General features: G+C 36.6%; 1 protein-coding gene and 1 long non-coding RNA gene across 19 annotated transcripts in view; one reads left to right on the top strand and one right to left on the bottom strand.

The window, feature by feature from the left end:
- Nucleotides 1-18,849, top strand: part of LOC111091502 — a 33,934-nt gene extending 15,085 nt beyond the window's left edge. Inside the window, exons 2-5 of the long non-coding RNA XR_005375589.1 lie at nt 7,382-7,492; nt 12,228-12,391; nt 15,663-15,816; nt 18,598-18,849. This is a non-coding gene — a long non-coding RNA (uncharacterized LOC111091502). The remainder of the gene's footprint in view (nt 1-7,381; nt 7,493-12,227; nt 12,392-15,662; nt 15,817-18,597) is intronic.
- The window catches only part of DLG2 (discs large MAGUK scaffold protein 2), a 1,987,603-nt gene that overhangs the window by 1,074,480 nt on the left and 889,817 nt on the right, over nt 1-23,306 (bottom strand). The window lies entirely within an intron of this gene.

Raw genomic sequence — 23,306 nt, 5'->3', positions numbered from 1 at the left:
GAGAGAGAGTTACTGTCTCCACCATAAAATAGCTACATGGTTTAGGCAAAGTAGTGAATTCCCCCTGAGATTTGAATTATTTATCTATAAAATAATGGAAATAGTACCTATTAAAAGAATCCGTTTTGAAGGTTAATTGAGAGCACAATGCCCTGAATATCGTAGGTACTCACTAAATATTAACTACTCTTATTGTTGCTGCAGTTGTTGTCAATGCTTTTCATAAATGCCACAGGCTCAATGCCTAATTGCCAAGACAAAATGATGAGCTGAGGAAACTACAGAAAAAATTTTTTAATTCTTCTTTGGAATTCTTTAAGCTTTTTTAGAACCTGTTAGTCTAAGCTTTCCTATCTCAACTCATTTAATTTGATGGTGGAAATTCCCTGCCCAAGGACATCTAACGATCACACTTACAGCACTCACAGCAAGCACACACACACTCAGGTTGAAGTGACATCCAGTAGTCACTAATTTGGAGGCAGTCATTTATTTTTCCTGAGCCTCCTGTTCCTCAATTGTGAACTAGGCCCTTGCCTGCCTATTCCATCTCATGTTACTTCTGTGGTGCAGATGGAATGAGAAATATGAACACATTTGATCAACTACAAAGAACTGTACATATGTAACAACTGTTTCAGATGAAATGAGATAGGAGAAATAGAATTGTGTATCACTCATTCATTTATCATTTTTTTTCAATAAATAGGTTTTCAGTGTTTATTCTATGCTGGAACTCTGCCAGATGTTAGGAATACAAAAATCAAAGGATACTGAGCCCAGTAAAAAAAAAAAAAAAAAAAAAAAAAAAAACAAAAACAGATTTATAAACAAGTAAATAGTTTTATTTTATTTTATTTTATTGCAATCTTTTGACAGAGAAGTATAGAGCTGGAGAGTTTGGGAAAAGGCAATAAAGGCAAGCAAAGCCTTTAGGAAGCAGGTAACATGCAACTGACACTGCAAACAAGCAGAAGAAACTGTGAGTGAAGTGTGGAACAGGTGAAAAGAGTAAAGGTAAAAGGAAAAGGATTAAAGTTAGGGTTGAAGAGGCAAGGAAGAGTGGGATCATGAGGTGCCTACAGACAAAGGTTACACTGTTTGAATTTTATCTCATGCCAAACTAGAGAAATAAGTTCTATATAATAGAGAAAGCAAGTTAGATTTGCATTTAGAACAACCTTTTGTCAGTAAGGTCAACTGTAGTCAGGGAGACCATTTGGCTTAGAGTCAGACAAGTGCTAACTAATAAAACACACACACACACACACACACATTAATCGGTTCATTTCTTTATCTTTAAAATATCTTTCTGTCTACCTCACAAAGTTGTTATGGTAAACAGAATCATCTTGAGATTATGTGAATCAGAGTTTTATAAGATGAAAAACAGTATATTATGAGAGATGTGCAATGATCATAGTTATTCTATCTTGCCATTTTAACCATCTGGACAATCAATTCAGGTACAGGAGTTAAATAAATTGTGCTGTAATCTACATCTGCTGCTACAAGACTTTCAAAGTAGCCATATGAGCCCTGCCATGGTTCTTCATATTTCATGAATTAATCCAATAAGAAGGAAGTAAACATAACTGATAGAACTCTTAAGTGAAAGACACACTTAATTACTCAGCCAAGCACTCAAGCAAGCTCCCAATTAATAAAGATGATGCAGTTCAATGAAATATTTCCCCACTGATTTCTTCTGTCACTTCTAATTGCTGTGGGAGAGAGTTCCATAAGTTTCATGGAAGGTATTAGGTGTCATGATTATAATTCTGGAAGAGGGAAACCAATGAAAAGTAAGTATAGCTTTAGTTTTATTAGATGAGGTCAATATTCATACTTAATATAACATAAATTTGAAAAAATGACATGGATCTGTACCCAACACAGGCACCCTACACATAGTAGTCTCTCAATAAATACAGACGTGGAAGCAGAGTCACCAGACCATTTAACACCTACTAACAACTGCTCTTGGTCATGTGAAGTATTAATTAAAAAAAAGAGTATGCAAATGTTCACCACTTAGCACTCTCATCTAGAAGATAAAGGAAACTGTATTTGTGAATGTACTTAGCAAATCTTAAAGCATTACATAAGTTTAAGATACTAGAATTTTTATTACTATTAGTTTCATTTTGAATTTGGCAGGGAATTTTTTTCCCTTTTTTGTAGCTGAGTATACTAAAGCACAGAGGAGTTAAATAATTTTTGCAAAGCAGCATTGCTAGAAAAGTGAATCAGATCTCATTGTCCATTTCCATGTATCCCTCCTTCCCTTTCTTTTTTGTTTTCATTCACAGAATAAACATTACAACACCATCAGGGTGACTATATAATTTCTCAACCTAAGGGGGCACATTCAAACTCCAAAGTGAGTACTACTAATCATTACACTGAAAAAAACTAGAAATGAAAGCCAGGAATGTCTTGGGTGATCTAGCTGCCATCAACTGAATATTTATGTCCCTTCAAAATCCATCCAAAGTAATGGTATTTGGAGGTCAGAACTTTGGGAGATGATTAGGTCATGAGGGTGGAGCCCTTGTGAATAGGACAAGTGCCCTTAAAACGAACCCCTAGAAGCTTCCCTTACTCTTTTGCCTTATGACAACATAGCAAAAAGATGACTGTCTATAAACCAGGAAGCAAGTTCTCCCCACATACCAAATCTGTTAGTAACTTGATGCTAGATTTTCCAGGCTCCAGAACTGTGAACAACAAATTTCTGTTGTTTATAAGCCACCTAATCTATGGAATTCCATTATAGCAGTCCCTGAACTAAGAGATTAACATACTTGAACACCCTAAGTATTATGCACTAGAAATAGAGGGATAAATAAAAAGCAGCATTTTCTCTCAGAGCCTCATAGAAAAAAAAAATTAAGCAATGAACGTATTCAATATTGTAAAAGCTAGAATAAAGGTATGTATAGACTGTTACAGGAATTTAGAAGAAGGGCACCTAAACTGTTCTTTGGGGGTTAGAAAATACTTTTAAAAAGAAGTGACAGGTGCCCTGAAACTTAAAAGTTAAAGTATCCAGATAAATAATAAAAAGATCTGAAGTAGCAAAAAGTCTTTAAAAAGTATGACATATTTAGGAAATTTTAAGTATTTTAGTATTCAGTATAGTGAGCACAGATTCATATGGGTAAGTAGAGGGAAAGTAAACTGAATATGTAAAAAGTGATCTAATATTGGGGTCTTCATGCTTTTGCTTTAGATTGCATTTAATCCTGATGGCTACTTGAGGATTTTAGGCAGGGAATCAACATAATCAAAATCTGCATTAAATCATCCCCACCTCCATCAGTCTTACAAACACAGCACTCACTCTAGGGAACTCTCCTGCTGCAAATACATCCATGTCTTAATAAATTCTTAATAAATTCTAACCATCATGCTTTTAATGCATTGCAGACATGTAAAAATGTGAGAAAATGTGTATGACTGCACATCTAATGCTGGAAGCAAGACCAAAACAAATAACAAACCATCAAACAAAAACAGAAAAGTGGGATGTAGGAAATGAAAGCCAGGGCTGCCCTGAGGGAAAATAATATTTTCAGATCCAAGATCAGAGAACATGAAAATCTAAAATTAAGCAGGACCCTCAAGAGGAAACAAAGTGGTTCCAATTCCAAAGAATCTTTTGGCTCCAATAGAAAGCAGTCTAATCCTCTGTGTAAGAAATATCTCCAGGTTTTGACCCCTGAAATTTCCCATTATTTAAGTTCAGCAAAAATACAAAGTCACCATTAAGAAGACATTAGGAAACAGACTACCATGGGAAACAACAGATTCAGACTTATAAGAAATCCAGATATTAAGATTATCAAATACATAACTTAAAAGAATATGTGAAAAGCTTAAAGAAGACATTAGGAAACAGACTACCATGGGAAACAACAGATTCAGGCTTATAAGAAATCCAGATATTAAGATTATCAAATACATAACTTAAAAGAATATGTGAAAAGCTTAAAGATGCACAAGCACATATTAACAAATATCAATAAATCCACTATTTAAGGGATGCCTGGGTGGCTCGGCAGTTGAGCATCTGCCTTCGGCTTAGGGCGCGATCCCAGAGTGCCGGGATTGAGTCCCACATTGGGCTCCCTGCATGGAGCCTGCTTCTCCCTCTGCCTGTGTCTCTGCCTCTCTCTCTGTGTTTCTTATGAATAAATAAATAAATAAAATCTTAAAAAAATAAGCCCACTACTCAAGAGAGAGAGTATAAATAAATGTCTTTGACTTATTGATAGGTTAAATAGGTAGAAATTTAGCAAAGGTATAGAAAACTTGTAAAAATTACTGTGGTGCCTGGGTGGCTGAGGTCGTGATCTCAGGGTCACGAGATTGAGCTCCACTTTAGACTCAATATATAGCAGGAAGTCCGCTTGAGATTCTCTCTTTCCTTCTCTCTCTCTCAAATATATCAATAAAAATCTTTGAAAATAAAAAAATAGCAAACATGGTCTACTGAATATAATTAAAAACTTAACATCCAATGATTAGAAAACACACATTTTTCTCAACAGTGGCAAATCATTGACCACATTCTAACCTAAAATAAATTTAAAAGAATAGTTACCATAGAGTGTTTCCTGTACATTGTTTTATTAAATCAGAAATCAAAAACAGAAAGGAAAAAAATCCCCATATTTTTGGAAATTAAAAAAAGACTTTCTCTAAATAATTTTTGGATAAAAGTAATCATAAAATAAATCTTTGTAAAAGGTTTTATTTGAATGTTAATAAAAAGGGCTCTATATAAAATGTTATGCAATGCCAATGTACTAAAATGTTTCCAAGGAAATGTATTTAATGCTAATATAAAAGAAAAGGGCTGATTCAGTGAGCTAATCAACTACCTTAGGGATTTATAGAAATAAAGAGATTAAATTCAAGAAAGTTAGAAGAAAAGTGATCATTTTAACAGCAGAATAATGAAACTAAAACAAAAATAATCAAAGTAAGCAAGCATGCAAAGGAAAATGACTTACACTAGAAAAACAAAGTTGGTCTAATTCTCACAACTCATTCAATATAATTAATCACATTAATAGAATAAGGATGAAAATCATATGATCTTTTTAATTCATATGAGGGAAAGAGATACTATTTATTATCAATAACAATATAGGAACTTGATGAAAATTTTCACAAAAGTTTTTTAAATTAATACTTTTTAAAATGTGAAATATTTATGGAAAAATATAAAATTGCTGCAAAACACTAAAGATCTGAATAAATGCAAAAACAGTGCAGCTTTATAGATATAAACACTCAATCTCAGAAAAGAATGAATCTTCCTAAATTAACATATATGTTCAAGCAAGTACATTGATAACCACAAGAGGAATTTTGGTGGAAATTTCCAAGTTCCTTCAAAAGTGCAGACCAACAAATAAAACTTAAACAAAGCCAAGATATTCCTAAGGCAAAATAATGTGGAATAATTTGAACTATTAAACATCATGACTAATTATAAAGAATTTTAATTAAGATAGTGTGGATTTGGCACAGGCATAAACAACTTGACCAGTGAAGCAGAATAGAGAACACAGAGACAGGCCCACATAGTATAGGAATAAATTTTTTTAAAGAAAGAAATATATGTCAGAGTGTGCAGTGCAGATAACTGGGAGAAGAAGAAAGGGAGCCTATTTAATAAACAGTGCTGTGAGAATTATTTATTTATTTGGGAAAACGAACACAAAAGAATCAACATCAGATTTACTAAATATATATAAAAGAGAAAAGTTATAGTTTGATATCTTCATGATCTGAAACCGGAAGATATTTCTTAAACAAAAGAGAGAAAGTTTCAAGTATAAAGAAAGAATTGATATGTTTGAATACACTAAAACAGCTTAATCTACAATGTAAAAGAAGGTACCTGCAATACCTAGAAATCAGTGGTGTATCAGGCTCCTGCAAGAGTAAAGCAAACTATAAAACAATAAGAAGAAAGGAAATGCAATATAAATATAGGCCAACAGCACTGAACACAGAAAGAGAAACATGAATGTTGAATAAACATATTAAAAGATCCTCAGTCTTTTTCTTCATCCAGAAAATGCAAAGTAGGTAAAATGCACAATGGCATGTTACACCTCCTAAATAGGCAAAAATTAAGGTCAGTCTAACCAAATGTTATACTAGTGAGCCTGTAAGAAATGTCAGCTCCTCAACATTTCTAGCAAGCATGTGGCTAGGCACAGCCATTTTGGAAAACAATCTGACATTATCTTGTAATGTTTAACAGGTGAAAACTGTATGATCCAGTAATTCCAATCCTAGGGAAACTCTGTATACAGAAACCAAGAGATATATGCAAGAATGACTACTACTACTACAATTTTGTGATAAAAAAGACTGGAAACAATCTAAATCTTTATTGGCAGGAGGATGGATAAACAAATAAATAATTGTCCACATAATGAAATACTATACAGCAATAAATATGAACAATCTACTACCACACACATAACACAGATGACTTAAAAACTTTTACTGAATAAGAAAAATAAACTGCAGAAGAAGGCAGAGAAATAGAACTTGGGAATAGTACACAGGGACTCTCCCTCAAAGATATTAGTATTAGTCTAAGTCTTAACTTGGAAGAGGGGTTTGTGGTTATTTTTTTACCTACTTTATTATTTTCACATATATGATATTTTAAAATTTTACCAACTATGACATATTCAAAAGTGCGAAAGTTTCTTCATAGAATAAAATTCAACAGCAAGAGCACTAGCTACTGTGAAAGAAATTAATTGGAGTAGAGGAAGACTAGAGCAGGAGGTTAATTAGGAGGCTCTTGTAAGCCTGAAGAAGATGGTGATTCAGCTAAGTGTGGCTATGAATATGAAGAAGGGATATGTGTATTTCCTCCAAAAGGTGGGATCATTGTGTTGTATATCCACTGGCCTGAAAAGTGAATGAGCCTTCCATGGTATGTCATGTCATCTCATTTGTTCATTCACTGAGCTGAATATTTATGAGTCAAAATTAATTAAAGTACATGGAAAAACTTCTTAAGAGGTCACCAATAAATATTCAGAGAGAAATAAGTACACAGCAATTTAGAACATTTAAAGAAGGGGCTACTGGCTGATTCACTGACTGGTTGGTCAGTTCCTACTAATAAGCATTTGAAATTACCTGGGCAAAGGTGAAGGTAGCTATGAATCTTATAATGACCAATATCGGCAGTGACTGTGTCCTGTGAAGAGCATGGGAATGAAAGTGTGTATATGTGGGATAATTGGGAGGAAAGGGGGTTCTGTTTGCTTAGAATACTCTGAAGCAGAAAAATGTCAACATCTAATGCTGGAAAATAATCCTACTTACCCACTAGGAAGCATGAGTAACCTATAAACGGGAAGTTGCTTGTTGAAGTTGCACATTGATAGAGGAATTTTTTGAAGCTGCTTTTTGATCCTTCAAAGGCCAACAAGTAAGTGAAAAGGTAAGACCCTTGTTTATCACATTCCATGCAGAAGGATATTGTTTGGTGCAATTTACTACTTAATAGTTTATCTGCAGAGAATGTGTTGCTTTGTATTTAGGACTATTGCTACAAAAGAAACCTTTGGAAAAGCTAGAATGATTGAGGGCAGAGAAGTGTCTTCTTTTGTGCCAGAAAAAAAAAATCATATTTTGGAGGTACCCATTTCCTGAATGACTTATTTCTTTAACAGTTTTGATAGACAAAAGGGTATAATTTCTAGTTTGCTACCAGAAATAGTCTTTCTTGACAGAAGTGTATGACTGCACAGTGTGCTCTGACAGCAGCATTGGTTTACTTATATTGAGTATCATGAGTGAACCAGGCCTACTTACATGCATTCATTTATACTGTTCCCTCCACCATATGGAAGATGATCACTACGATGACCTTGTCGTTCCTCAAGAGAGAGAATTGGAAGGTTTTCTGATGTTCCCAACACAAACTCTTCCTTTCCATATGCAAATTCTATTCATTACAGCTCAATTTAAGAAATATTCCTTCCATTACATCTTCCCTAAGTGTTCTAATTATATACAATCAAAAACAACCAGTGTTTATGTTGTGCTTTTAAGTTTATATAGCATTTTTATAGCTTATGTAGAACTTAAATCTATGAAAGTATAGCAGAGGTAGAGCAAGAATATTATGACATATGAGATAATAAAAGAGTCAGAATGGTTTAGTGACTTAGTATTAATCATAGATCTTCTGAATCCAAATCTCATGTTCTAAACCCAATACAATATTCTCACCTATTTTATTTCTTGGGAAATTTTCCCTACATACATTGTTTTGATAATTACTTTGATCATCTGTTTTGTTTTTTTTTAACACAATCCATACACATGGTATTTAATAAATAAATGTTGTGCTAAGTTTCCTACTTCAAATAATTAGACCAGTTTTAAGTTCTGGCTTCTTCCCAACCACCATGGTGTACTTACAGCCTTCCACTATAACAGAAACATTTTTCTTTCCATGTGTTGTACAAGTACGTCAGTATTGTAATGCATAGAAAGATGCACTGTAATTCCTTTAGTTACTCATCATGCTTTGCTAGTTCCTAAACTAATCCAGTGACTGCAATATATTCATCTTTGTATCCTCAGTGCCTAGCTAGGTACTTTCACAGAGTAGACACCTGAGAAGTATTTGCTGAGATGCTTACTTGAAGAATGAACTCTGATGGATAATCTTTGAATAATCTGGACTATAGTCAGAAATTCATGTTTGGTTCTTTTATTTTATAATTTTTTAAAGAAAAAAATTTTTTTTAAGATTTTATTTATTTATTCATGAGAATACACATAGAGGAGAGAGAGAGAGAGGCAGAGACGCAGGCAGAGGGAGAAGCAGGCTCCATAGAGGGAGCCTGATGTGGAACTCGATCCCCAGACTCCAGGATCATGCCCTGGGCCGAAGGCAGGCGCTAAACTGCTGAGCCACCCAGGGATCCCCTGGTTCTTCTACTTGAATCATAGATTGGGGAAAGAAATTGGGAGAAAATGTCTAGTTTCTAAGAACTGTATTGCTTTTTAAAAGAGCCCAGGAAGGTTTGGTGTGTGTATAATCCTATCATTTATACCTTTCCTGTGTTTACAGAAGATCTGAGGCATTAGGAATACTATTATAACATTCCTATTACTACTTCCACTGTCATGATCACCACTACTCTATCGACAACTAATTCTAAAATGGGATGATGACAGTACCTTACATCAAATTAAATTAAAATGATACATATAAAGCTTTAACACACTGCCTGGAAATTAGTAAGCATGTAACATGACTCTTACTGTTTTACTTCTATTACTTTTATTATTATCGCTATTAGAATAACTATGAGAATGCCCACTGTGGTTATGAGTTCCCACATATGGAGCATATATAGTTCAGACATTGTAGCAGGTCTGACACATACATTATTTCTATTCCTCACAACAATCCCACCAGGTCCACACTGTCATTCCCAGTTAACAGAGATAGAACTAAGGACTAGAGATTGATCCTCAAGATTTTCCTTGTGGCATCCTGCCTTTTATTCATCATTAGCATTTTCAGTGACTATCAGAGAGTACATGTATTTCCCTCTGACTCACACCACGCCTGCATCTTAGGAATATCATAACAAAATTCTTAAACAATGAGGTTGCCTCCAGAAGGGGCCCAGCCTTTCATCCAAATCATTCTAAGGTTTAATATCATCCCCCCAAAACCAGTGCATCTCCCCAAGATACTATTCAACAGTAAACACTCTACCAAAGTCTACTTTATTCATTCCTGGCAATTGCAGTAGAAACAGGAAGTAGCAACTGGGCTGAATTAAAAAGCTGTCTGCTCCAATTTTTCTGTACAAGCTGCTTCTGTATTACTTATGACTAGTTCCCATCAAGACTGGGCTAATTATGTAGTTTCCCTATTCAAGGTTACTCTATAAGTGTCACCTAGAAATGAAGTCAAGTCTGGAGTTTCTTCTGGGAGCATCTGCTCATAATTTCCAGTACTCTGAGAACACAATCTTATGATCCATGAAATAGATCTTCTGAGTAAAGGCCAGACCCCATTTCTATTGGAGGAAAATGATAAAAATACTAAAACTTCAGACAGAAACACATTTGGCCTAGTTTACCTTCACTCAAGACCCAACTGGCAGATACTTTCCTAAAAATATCAGTACATTGACAATTTGAAATCTGAGGTTATCCAGAGTTTTGACTGTTTTCTTGATTCATTAAACCCTGCACTCTTCCTGTAATGGGCTCGACCACAGCTTAACATGTGGAAGAAAATCGTGTAATTTGGAAAGCCTAGATAGCATTTAGATCATAAGCGAATAATCTCAGCTACAGACTACCAATAATATCAGTATTTTCTCTTTTCCCTAACATTTTAAATATGAAATTCAGTATAATCTTTACATCACGGATAAAGAATTAGGTATCAAACACAGCATATATTCATTGCCATAGTCTCTCATAATAATTGTAATGGTAAGTGCTATTACTTACAGAGGACCAATTCTTTTGAGACTAGTTCAGGTTATTTAGAATAATTATCCTTTATTACTATGAATATACAGGGCAGGTATATTGCCCCCAAACTAAAAAATGTGTTCCTCTTTCAACTGTACCAGGAAATATTAAAAGACCATACATATAACTCATCACTGGTTTCCAAATATACATCATGGGGAGTAGGAGGCAAATTATTTTCTGTGGGGAGCCCTTATCTCTGGCACCTTGGCAACAAAATCCTGGGCAGAATTCCTCTTCCCTTCAAAACCCAACACTTCTGGCCCTTGAAGACTGAGGTGGGAGGGAAGACATGGGTAACTGCGCAGCAGTGGGATGGTCCACTCTATCTGGAATCCTCCTCCACATCATTGATTCATCTAGCAAATGTGCACATTTGGAAGCATGTGGGACCTGGGGCGGAAAGCTGGAGGAGCCAGTCACTGCCCATGACTCAGAGGTCTGAAGGCGCAGAGCTTTTGACATGTGAGGCTAAAAAAAAAAAAAAAAAAAAAAAAAAAAAAAAAAAAAAACAGTTTGGCCTGAAACTGAAAGCAAAAAGAACTTAAAAAAAAAATCACATTCTTATGAACCCTAAAAAATGAAAAAGGCACTGTTAATAAAATCAGCAACAAGGCTCAGGCTGCAGAAAGATGAGGCCAGCACTGCTGTAGTGAGGAAGAGTTAAGGAAGAGAGAAAGGTAGAGGCAATAAGCCCAAACCACTGCCTAAGGTTTTCTAAGCAGCTCTCTAGAAGTACTGTCTTCTCCTCGCTTGTTATATTTATACTCTCATTCTCTCTGGAGGCCAAGTGAGTCATCAACTATACACTTAAAATATCCAGAACACCCATATAGCAGCAATCTAACACTGGCAACTTCAGAAACACTTGCTCTAAACACAGGCTATGCACAATCATTTATTCAGCAGTCTCATTTGTTATTCATTTCTTTCATTTCATGTTTCATTTACCAGTAGTAAGTTGAATAAAAAGCTTCTCTGAATCCACAAAATACAGGGAGAAAAAAAAAAACCTAATTCGCAACTCTGCTACTCTGAACTTTTATAGGATTCACAAGACTTACTACAGAAATTGTTAGCACCTGATTGTGTAATTCCATATTTTTCTATTATTGTAAATGAACACATTTTTTTAGCATTCTCTCAAGAGTGCTGCAGCAGAAATTTCAGTAAAAGTTCACATCTAAATGTAGAAATGTGGGCTGTGGAGAAAAACAGACCTGAGTTTGAATGCTGCTTCTGGCCATATACTAGCTACGTGACCACAGTAAATTACCCAACCTCCCAAAGCATAGGGAGATATGTATAAACCCCCATGAGCCATTGTGAATATTAATTAGCATAGTATCTATAAATCTCCTAGCACAGGACCTGACATATAGTAAGAGCTCAATATTTCTCTTTTCTCTCCACTTTGCTCTTTAAGAATCAGTGGTTCAAAAGTGCCAAGGATTGTTCTCTGATTATTCCAAGGTCTACATTTATTGAGTGTCTATATGTCAAACATTATATTGCAAGCTGGCAATATAAAGAAATTATGATACAATTTCTGCCCTTGAGGGACTCTGGCTGGACCCTTCTCCACTGACCTTCGAACAGATCATTGATTTAAAATTCTTTTAATAAAGAAGTTAACTTGGCTGTGTATCATTTTGTCCTAGAATATCTCTTATTCTTCATCTTCTACCCGTCTTGGCTCTACCACGAGCTCTTGTTGTAAGAACTATGTAAAGTTCCTTGAATTTGATGAGTTCTTGCTCATCTTCATGTCTTTGCATATGCTACATCTTCTGCGGAGAGTACTCCTCCCCTTTGGATTCACCTGGTAAGTCTTCCTAGACTCTCCTTCAAGTCTTTCTCAAAAGCTTTCCCCAGCTTTCTGCTGAGCAATTTGAAGAGCTTCACCTCCCTGCTGTCATGGAAACTCATGTAAGTTTCTGTTTCGGAAGTCAGCTGGTAGCTGGGGGAGGAGAATATCAGTTAGTCTGTCTCCTCTAAGCAACAAAGACCTACTTGAGAGCAAAGATTTTATTATTATTGTTATTATTATTATTATTATTATTATTCATCTTTGTGGTTCTGTACTTAGGAAAGTGCCTGGTGAATAGGTGATCAATAATTGTTAAATAAATAATTGAATAAAATAACAATGTGGCCTGGCTGTGGTCAAGACAGCAAAAGAAAATAGGTGATTAGGATTTGCCAGCACACAAAGCAGATTTTGTCAGTTCATTTGTCCAAAACAGCCCCCATAGCTTTTTGTGCAAGGCCAGGTTTCTCCAACAAGAACATTTGGTTTCCAAATTACATAGTGCACAGCATGAATCCTTCCTTTCCTGCAACTGCCTGTTAATTATAGTGTCACCTTTGCACTGTCTTTTCCTGAATTTCCTAATCCCTGAGATGCAGCAGCCAATTTTACTAAGTTAGGATTTTCTGACCTTAAAAAGCAAGTCCTTCTGCCCCTAACCGTTTCGTAAAAATGATTTAAAAAGCCAGAAGAATCTGTTTGGAGTTCATAGGTGTTAGAACATTATTAAAAAAAAAATCATTGAGGGTGAGAAAAAGACTCCTCTTATTCACCTGTAATAGCAAAAAGCTGCCTGCTCTGGGGAACAGCTGGGGGGATGCTGGTGCTATCACTGGCAACAAGAGCTCTCCAGGCTCCTGAAATGGACAGTGCCTAGAAGCCAAATGAGAGAGTTTGTTTGATCACACTGGCAGGAGTGCCTAGGAAGAGTTTCTGCTCTTCATGTAAAATACTGGAAGATTTCAAATTCTTTCTTGGTTTCTACGATTAACAAGTGTTCTGACAGTCCTTCGGTCCTTCTCCATTTTGGAGACATACTGGGCATATCACATTCCTTTGTGTCCCCAGGGCCTCAAAGAACTTCCCAGGGTAGGTGCTCACAAAAATAACAATGATAAATCAATAAATCTTGGGGAAAGCAGGAAAAAGGGTAAGGAGGAATAATGGAGAGAGGGAGATAAACTCCTGGGAGAACTGTTGAGGGGGGAGAAACGGAGAGGTTGAAGGAAAGAGGGAGAGAGACAGAAAGGAAGGGAACAAAAGGCAGATCAAGTTCCTCTCATCTTTTTCTCATAACCTTACAAAAGGCAGAGTCTTAAAATAAAAATAAAATGAAACCTCTCCAAAGCACCTACAGTTACTGTGAGTGCAAAGCTCCCTCTCTAGACAGTTGTCTGCCTCCTAGGGCAACTGGGGTAATGTAGAAACACTCGAGGTGTATCAGGTTAGCTTTACCTGCCCCTCGGTTTGGCTGATCTGAGAAGGCTGTCAGGTTCCCGTGACAAGTGATAAGAAATCCTCAGCGGCCTCATGACCGTGACCCCTACTCATGCCCCTTTATAGATGATCCCACCATCTATTTATCCTTGGCAGACCAAATGATTTCTTAATAGCCTTGGGGTAGGGGAAACGACAGAGAGAACCAGAGTCTGAGGGAAAACACTTAGAAGCAGCAACAGAGTCTTTTAAATACTGGAGGAGGTTTTCCATCCCTTTTCTGAGCCCAGAGATAGGATTTCAGCAAGCTCTTGCTATTACTATATTATTTTCCCCTTCAGTTTCATTTTCAATCCAAGTAACATTTTGCTTTGGAATTTGCAGTGCTTTTAACTGCATGGCCTACATTCTTTTAATAACTTTTTTTACTATAATAATTTAAATTTCATGTTATAGGACAAAAGTAATGGCTATCATAGGAACTTCACAATAAAGAGAATGAAAAAAAAATAAATGTACCATCTCATCTTTTAAAGATAGCCACTGATACTATACTACCCTCTTATATGCATTGATATATGTATCTGTTTAAGAATAAGATGATCTTTACATAGTTTCTAACCTGCTATTTCTTAAGTGAATGAGACATTGTAAAATTTTTCTTTCATTACAAGTCACCTCAATATAGTTCTGATGTTTAGTTCTCCAAGTTCCAGCAATTTCTTCTCAGGAAGAAGAGAGTAAAGAAAGCTCTGGAACTCCAGAACTTGGCTTGTCTATTCACTTTAACACCTGCACTCACTGTTCCTTCTTTTTCTAATATAGGGTGACAGCCAGTCAGAAGTGCCATCTTATCATTTGTTTCATTTGTCTATTTGCCTCAAAAAATACAGTGCCAATCCTGTGAACTCAGTCTGGGTGTTTCTCAAATGCCTTCCTCACACAAAAACATGTTTTGTTTCTCATACAAGTTATCTCCATGCAGTATGAGGACAACAAAGGGGGTATTGTAATGACAAATGAGGCTACCAAAAGTAATGGCAGGCTGGGCATTGCACATAATTCACTAAATAGTGTATGTTCCTCATGGAGTAGGAGCTCTGTCTTCTTCATTCTTATTTCTCTCAAGCCTAGACTAGTGATCAGCCCATAAAAGACATTCAGTTAGTTAATCAATGAATTGCTTGTTGAATGAAAGAATAACTAAGTGAATGAACATAAAAAGGTAATTAAGGAGATTAGACAGAGGATAATAAAATTTTCTGACCCTATTATATTAGTTTTGGGGAGAACAAAGTGTGCTATGGAGAAAACAATGTAAGATTTAGTCAAAAATCCACTTTAATATGTACAATAACAATACAGCTTTACTGATCTTCTTTCCTTGTCTGTCAAAAAGTCCCAATAATAAGATGTCCTCATAGACCCATTATGGTGATCAAATGAGGTGACAGTGTTAGAGAAACCTGGAAATGCAAGGTGGCACAGGGCCTCAGGAGACCATAACCAGGTTCAAAGTTTATGCAACAGTAGGCCATGCTGCATTAGTAACGACCCCCACCCTGCCTCTGACACACATACACAAAAAGACAACAATAAAATAAAACAAAATAACTTCATTAAAGAGGATGTTTTTAAATGTGTGCCAAGGAAATGAGTATTACCTATTGCTACTTCAGGTAGCATGACATAATACAGAAACAATGGACTCGGAAGACAAACGAGGCCACAAATTTTGATTCTGTCATTTCTTAGTTATATAATTCTGGGTAGGTTGCTTATCTATGACACATTCTTTTTCTTTATTAAAATTATTTTTTTTAAGATTTTATTTATTTATTTGAGACAGACGGAGAAGAAGAGCAGGGGAAGAAGCCAAGGAAGAGAGAGGAAGAGGATCTCAAGTAGACTCCCTGCAGAACGAAGAGCCCAACACCCTTAGATCATGACCTGAAATCAAGAGTCAGACACTTAACCAATGGAGCTATCCAGATATCCCTTTGGTAAAATTCTTATAATGGCTCATACTCCTTAGAGTTATTAAGAGAATTAAATAAAAGAAAGAATAATGTACCTACCATACTGGATGTTCAGTAAATGTTATTTCACCTATCTTTCCTTGCTGCCCCCATCCTAATTCCTCCCTGATCCAGCAAGACGAGTATATTATTCATACTCAACAATTTTGCCTGAGGCTTTGCCCACTATCAGACTTGAATGCCAAACTGCCAAACAGAAGTTTGCTGTGTTGAAATATTTATGCCAGAATTCAAACATAGGGATATGGAGCTCCTTCTATCAAAAGCTTAGCACTTGTCAAGAAGAACAGCAGAGATTCAGGAAATCCTGTCAATGTTGCTTCTTTTCCAAGACAGAACCAGACAAGTTCTCACTGATCATTCCACAGAGGTAGCTCTAAGCCTCCAAAACAATATCTTTAAAATATCGTGCCCTGGGTCAAAGGCAGGCACTAAACTGCTGAGCCACCCAGAGATCTAAAATTTGGGGTTGCTTTATCATGCTTCAGGGGACAAAAGTTATTGTAAATAAGGACCTCTACAGAAGCTTCTGGTTTTGAGATCAGCTGACCTAGCAAAAGACTGTTCTCTTTCTGATTAAGACTCCCTGAAAAGGAAGGGATACGCTGGAACATATAGATTCAATCTCATTTTACAAATATTGCTGAAAGAAACACAACAGTAAGGTGACAACCTGAAGTCAGATTTGAGTTTGAAGTGCTCCAACTTCTAACTCAATGAATCACATCTAACTGTGGAGACAGATCATCTAAAAAATTTTCAGATCATGCTTCTAGCCCGGTTAAGCTATCCTTGAAGGTAAATGTTGAAATTGTTTAATAACTGGAACTTCAGGCTTTGCAGCTTAGGCTTTTTCCTTAATCTTTTTGGATGCTACTAGAAATATGACCATAATTTAAAGTTCTTCCTAGCTCAGAAAAAAACAAAACAAAACAAAACACAATACTCCCAAATTTCCACCACTCTTAGTTTTACTGAAAGCAAGCTCCTGGCTGGGTAATAAATATTTCCTGATTCACAAATAGAAGAACAGACTAAATGTACACTTTTTTTCATAACTCAGTAACATGGAATAATTTTTAGCAATTCCATTTTTCCACTCCTGGGCAAGCTCCTGAGCCTCAAAAACAGCTCTCTGCTCTTGAAATGGAAAAAAAAGAAGGGCTAGCTACACAGGATTCAAATAACAATGTTTAAGATCCATGTATGTTAACAGTGTAGCCACTTAAAGTGTGGGACTATTTAACCACCATCATTCTGGACTCCCTCTAATCAATTCTCCATACTGCAGCTTGAACAATTTTTCTAAAATGTGTAATTGACTGAACTATTCTTTTTGAAATCATTCAATTATTCATCTTTGTTTTTAGGCTAAAATTCAGAGTCCTCAGCACTAACCTCTTCTCAAATGTTGGAGTCCTAGTGAATTGGGGCGAAATAAGATAACAAAAGCAATTCCAAGCAGGAAATAAGTGGAAAAAAAGGCATAAAAAGTAAGTCACCACAGGGCAGCTTGTGGCCTCACTTCAGTAACTGAAGTAGTATAATAGGGAGGCCAGGGTCATTGGCACATTTAATCATATTTTCCTAAAAAAAAGCAACAACAAAAACAAAACAAAACCCCCATACAGATGTAAAAGCAAAAACATTTTATACAGCTTCTCTAGTTTGCATTCAAGCCATCTACATTTTAAGCATTTAAACATATATAAAAAGTACAACAGGAGATTTTATTTTAGTTCAGAAACCTGGGTCTGAGACCTTACTTTACTTCTAGTCAACTGTATGGCCCTGGATCACTTTATCCCCCTGGTTTTCAGTGTCTCTTCCTCTCAGATGATCTCTGAGTACCTTTTCAATTCAGAACTTTCAACCATTTTGATACCTTTCACTGGTGAAGCCCTGATACAAATAAAGTATCAATAAATATGTGTTAAATGAGTGAATAAATGGTATTCTCCTTCCAAGGCTGCTTTTTGGGTTTTGCAGTGTCAGCCAAAGTGAAGCGAGCTTGTGTGCCACAAGCATTAGGAGTTTCAGCAGCATACACTCCTCCTCCAACCTGCTTCCACAGGCCCTTCAATGAAACAGCATAAGAGTAGAAAATGAAGAAATACTGGAAAACCTCAAAACCAACAAGGGCATGGAGAAGTGATAGAGGTGGATTACAGAAGCAATCCAGAGGCTCACAAGAGGGACGCAGTAATTCAAGGGGCCACTGGAGGGGAAGACATGAACAGGGATCCCTGCACAGAGCAGGCAGTTGATCCTTTGAAGAAGAGGAAGCTTTAGTTTTCTTAAGAAGTTCTTCAGAAAAAAAAAAAAAATGAAGACAAAAAGTTTTCTCTGGCTCTTCCCAGACAGCAGAAATTAACCTCATTCAGCCTCAAAACCCACAGTCTGGATGTAGCCCATGAGATGGGGACTATTGGACAGCTGCTGGCAGGAAGGCCAGTGCCACCTTTCTGATGAGTTCTCTATTCACCACCCACCCTCCTTCAGATGGTGATGCTTTTTAACATCCACTGTGGTCTCAATTTCTTGCCTAGCAAATGCCTAAAGAGGAACGTGAAGAAGGCAAAGACATACATGGAATTCTGAAGCATTTAGCATGTTGAGGACCTTGCTTAAAATTAATACCTAAATCACATGTGGTAGTTAGATGACTTGAATTATAATGTATAAGTATAAGCTATTATCTCTTCTTTTCCTCTAACCACATATCTGTCCCATTTTTTTGTTTAGAATCTTAACTATGAAGATAAAAACACACAAAGCACTTGTTACGGTCCAAGCATGGTACTAAAGTCTTCACACATATTTACGTCCATCAAGAATTTCCATCTTCTGCATTTTACAGACAATGGAACTGAAGCTGAGAGGAGTTAAGTAACTCTGCCCAGGATAACACACTGCGAAAGTGGAAGACCCAGGATTTGAAGTTGGGTGCATCTGCCTCTAACATCTGTCCTCTTAGCTACCACACTCTACCATCACAAAGCCAGTTAACAATAAATAATTTATTCCTTAATTTTTTTAAAAAAAGGTTTTATTAATTCATGAGAGGCACACACACAGAGAGAGAGAGAAAGAGAGAAAGAGAGAGAGGCAGAGATACAGGCAGAGGGAGAAGCAGGCTCCATGCAGGGAGCCCGATGCGGGACTCGATTCCGGGTCTCCAGGATCAGGCCCTGGGGTGAAGGTGGCACTAAGTCACTGGGCCACCAGGGCTGCCCAATTTGTTCCTTAATTAAAGAGTAAATGAGAAGAAGTGAAAAGTCAGTGACAAAAAGAGAATCTCTGCTTCATCATGGTTTGAGAAAACCTCTGCTTAGGTTTTCTGCTCATGCTAAAGACATGGGAGAGATTATACTAACATTCACTGAATGATTAAGTATGTAAGTCAGTTAGTGTTGTAAAAGTTAAAGGTCCCTATACAGCTATTGAGCCTTTTGGGAAAATAGCACAGAAATGATTGCAATCGCCAGTATTTGAAAAATTGTTCTTCTAATCACATCCTTGACATGTGTGCACATATGTGTACATGTACACACACACACACACACATACACAATTGATAACCTCTTTTTATGCCCAAATTTCTAGAAGTCTATTTTCTCTTTGATATTTACATCAACATTGGATATACTCAAATCAGGGAATTCATCATAAACTCTGGAAGGTTCAGTAAAAAAAAAAAGTATATTGCTTCATTTTCCTTGGTAATATCCATAGTCCTCCTCAAATCTTAATGTCTGGAATTTATACTTTGCATACACAGGTTTAAGTAGTGCTAAATGATAGTGCAGCTATGACATTGAGAAAATTAAGGTTTAAATTCTTATTCTGCTACCTACTGGATGGGCATCCTTGGTCAATTAATAATCCTCTAGAAGTCTGGATTTTCATCTCTGTCAACTGTGGAAAATAATATCTGCCTTACAGAATTGTTGCGATGTTTAAAGGCAATGTTTGTAAGATTTTTACTGCAGTTTCAGGTACAAAAAGACTTACAAAAATCACTTTTTTATTATTCTAGAAGGAATATTTTCCTGTTCTCAGATGCCTATTCTATACTGTCACACCTGACATATTTATTATGTAAATCTAAATTAAGATATCACATCATTTATTCATACAATTAGCATTTATTAAGAAACTACTACATGCCATTTACTATAGCCAGGTACTGGGAGAAGAAATTAAAAACTGAGTTCTTAGTCTCAAGGAGTACCCACCTGAATGAACAGATTAACAGAAGTATGGTTAGTGCTCGAGCAGAGAGAGCTCCACTGGGCTTTGAAAACCAGAGGACAGGATACAAACATGGGGAGGGGTCAGAGAAGGCCATTTGGAGAAAGTTTCAAAGAGCACGCCTTACAGAGATTACAATGGAAAATACAAAGACTTCCCAACACCCCCAAGTTTAGAGATTACCTGTGAAGCCAATACATGGTTTATATCTCTGTCATAGACTAGTTCATACTGAACAGAATGACTGATTAGCTGGCTCTGTTTCTAGACAGAGACCAACTTGAGAGCAGTGGCCATGATTTTGACTAAGATGAATTTTCAGTAACCACCATAGGGTCCAACACAGAGAAAGGGGTTGATAAATACCTATACTAAATTGAATTCACATGGACCTATGACAGGTGATCAAACAAGCCTGAAAACTTAAAACCCAACACTAGAGTGGCAGAGGTTAAGGCCAGCTGCCTGGGATTTAAGAGAGATTACAGGCAGAGCAAGATGGCTTCATCTGTACTTGTTGAGGGAAGTTTGGATTCAAACCAAAGAAATGCCAAAGGCAATAGTGCCAGACACTACTCTCCAGACACCTCACCTCTTTTTGTCGTCTGTGATTTTACTCTGGTTTAGATCTGAGGTCCATGGCCCATGATGATTTTTAGTGTGGAGCTTTTGGTTTACAATGCAGCCCCCTGTGAAACATGGCACCCCTGGCACAAGTCAGAGGTAAAAATTCGATTCTTACAGGATTTTCTAGGAAAACTTCAAGTTTTTGTGAGATTAGGAAAAAGCTAAAAATTCAAAACATGTGAATATAAAGTTATTTTATCCTCTGGTAATGACATCAGTGGTTTTCTTAACTGTGATGCATTCTGTCTGGTTTCTCAACCTTATGTTTGCCTTGGAGAGCTGAATGGAAATCTCTTTGCCTGGTTGGCTGATTTCATCTTTGATTTAACAGCTTTAACCTCCATTTTCATTTTGATTCAATATTAGATACGCTTGTCCAATCCACTGTCTTGAAATCTTGCCAGATTACAAATAAGCAATTTCAACAAGAGTAATAAAAATGAACAGAACATAATGAGGAACATCACTTGTGACCTTTGTTTAACCTCTTGCATGGTCCAAGTATGTCCTTGGTCCCAACTGAGAGGTGAAAAGGAAATATAAATAGCTAATTTTATTTTCACTAAGATTCAATTGGTATACCACTGACAGGTGATATGGAATCTGTATTTAGTGTATATCTGCTATATGCCAGGCATTATCCCTTAGCAACCTGACAATATAAGCATCATTCTTATTTTTGCAAGGGAAAAAGTTTAGACTCGAATAAGTTAAGATGAGCAATCACTAAAGTCAAAAGTTACAAAATGATAGAGCTGGTGGGATATGCACCCCTTTGTTCATCTGGCTCCCATGTTCACAATTTATCATTATAAAATTTAGCTTAAATTTAATCATAGAACTATAGAATGAACCAGAAAGGACAGAGGAAATCAAATATTTCAGAGACTCCATAATTTATCACAACATAGGGTTGCCATTATCTTAAGAAATAATTTATTGTCATATTTTCAGATGTACACGTGTGTATTCAGCAAACTATAGTTTTTTATCAGCATGCCATTGGTCCTGCACCAATGGAATTCCAAGATAAAACTTGATGCCTTCATTAGCTTGGTTGGATGTTATCAGCAACATATTTATATTGAAATATTGAACATAACTCAAGGACCTCCGTTACTACTTCAGGGATATAAAACCTGGGGATCAATGATAAAAAAAAAAAAATACTACTACCCAGTGTGATCTCAGAATACAAACAGCTTTAGGTCTTTAGCCTTCTCTGAATTTTTAATTTAGTTATTCTATCAAGCATGTTATCTATTTCTTTGTATTTGTTTGTGCTTCCCCTTTCAGTAAGCCAATATTGTAATGACTGCATCCCAGCATTTGGAGAAAGTTGCTCATTTTGAGACTTTATTTTAACATAATCTAAGAAAGAGTATCATTTTTGGAAATTGTTCAACTGGCCATAATTTTTGTTTCATTGATTTTTTTTGTTTTGGACTGAACATATGTTTTCATGTTTCAAAAATGACAATGTAATCATAACATATTCCAGATATCTGTTTTTAGCTAAAAAGTGACCTTTTTGATTATGTTTATTTTACAAAACCAAGGAATCATTAAGGGCTCTATAAATAAAGCATAAACAAATAATAGCTGCTGGTAACTTATAATATTGACAATTTTAATGTTTATTATAAAGGTTTGCTTGACCTCAAAGTTTTAAATTGTATGTAACAGCATTTGACCATTTCTAGGGCACTGATGAAATCATAGGGCTAATTAATGACACTAAAGCCTAATGCTCCTGGACTTCTAGACTGTCTGCCTATTGAGGCTGATGGTCGGTCTTTGGTTGCTCAATGCCAGTGATACTCCCTAGAGCCAGACCTATTTCCTGAGATGTAAAAGTTATATCTGGGTATTCAATCCCTTCCTAGACTTAGTGTCTTTCTCCCAGAGGGCTCACCACCCCTCCTCCCAGGGTTTCTTATCTCCTCCAACCTGACAGTGGAGTCTCTTCATCACACCCCATTCTATTATTTTTCCGAAGATAAGCCTATGAACTTTTTTTTTTTTTTTTTTTTTATTTATTTACTTATGATAGTCACAGAGAGAGAGAGAGGCAGAGACACAGGCAGAGGGAGAAGCAGGCTCCATGCATCGGGAGCCTGATATGGGATTCGATCCCGGGTCTCCAGGATCGCGCCCTGGGCCAAAGGCAGGCGCCAAACCGCTGCGCCACCCAGGGATCCCTGAACTTTTAATTCTATGAATTTTATATGTGATTACTTTCCTCTATGGGAAAATAGGTGGGAGAACCAAAATGGCAACAGGCTGAAGTGGAAAAGCTGTCTGAGGTCTTAAGGGTCACAGTCTATAGTCTCTTTTCCTTGAGGCCATAGTACAGTAGTTAAGAGCACACACCTTGAACCCAGGCTTCCTGGATTTGAACCCCAGATTCTGCCTCTAACCTGCCCATTTTTTTTAAAGATTTTATTAATTTATTCATGAGAGACACAAAGAGAGAGAGAGAGAGAGAAAGAGAGAGAGACAGGCAGAGACACAGGCAGAGGGAGAAGCAGGCTCCATGCAGGGAGCCCAAGACTCGATCCCAAGTCTCCAGG

Source organism: Canis lupus, chromosome 21, assembly GCF_011100685.1.
Source record: "Canis lupus familiaris isolate Mischka breed German Shepherd chromosome 21, alternate assembly UU_Cfam_GSD_1.0, whole genome shotgun sequence".
NCBI lineage: Eukaryota > Metazoa > Chordata > Mammalia > Carnivora > Canidae > Canis > Canis lupus.
This window is presented reverse-complemented; position numbering and strand designations above follow the sequence as displayed.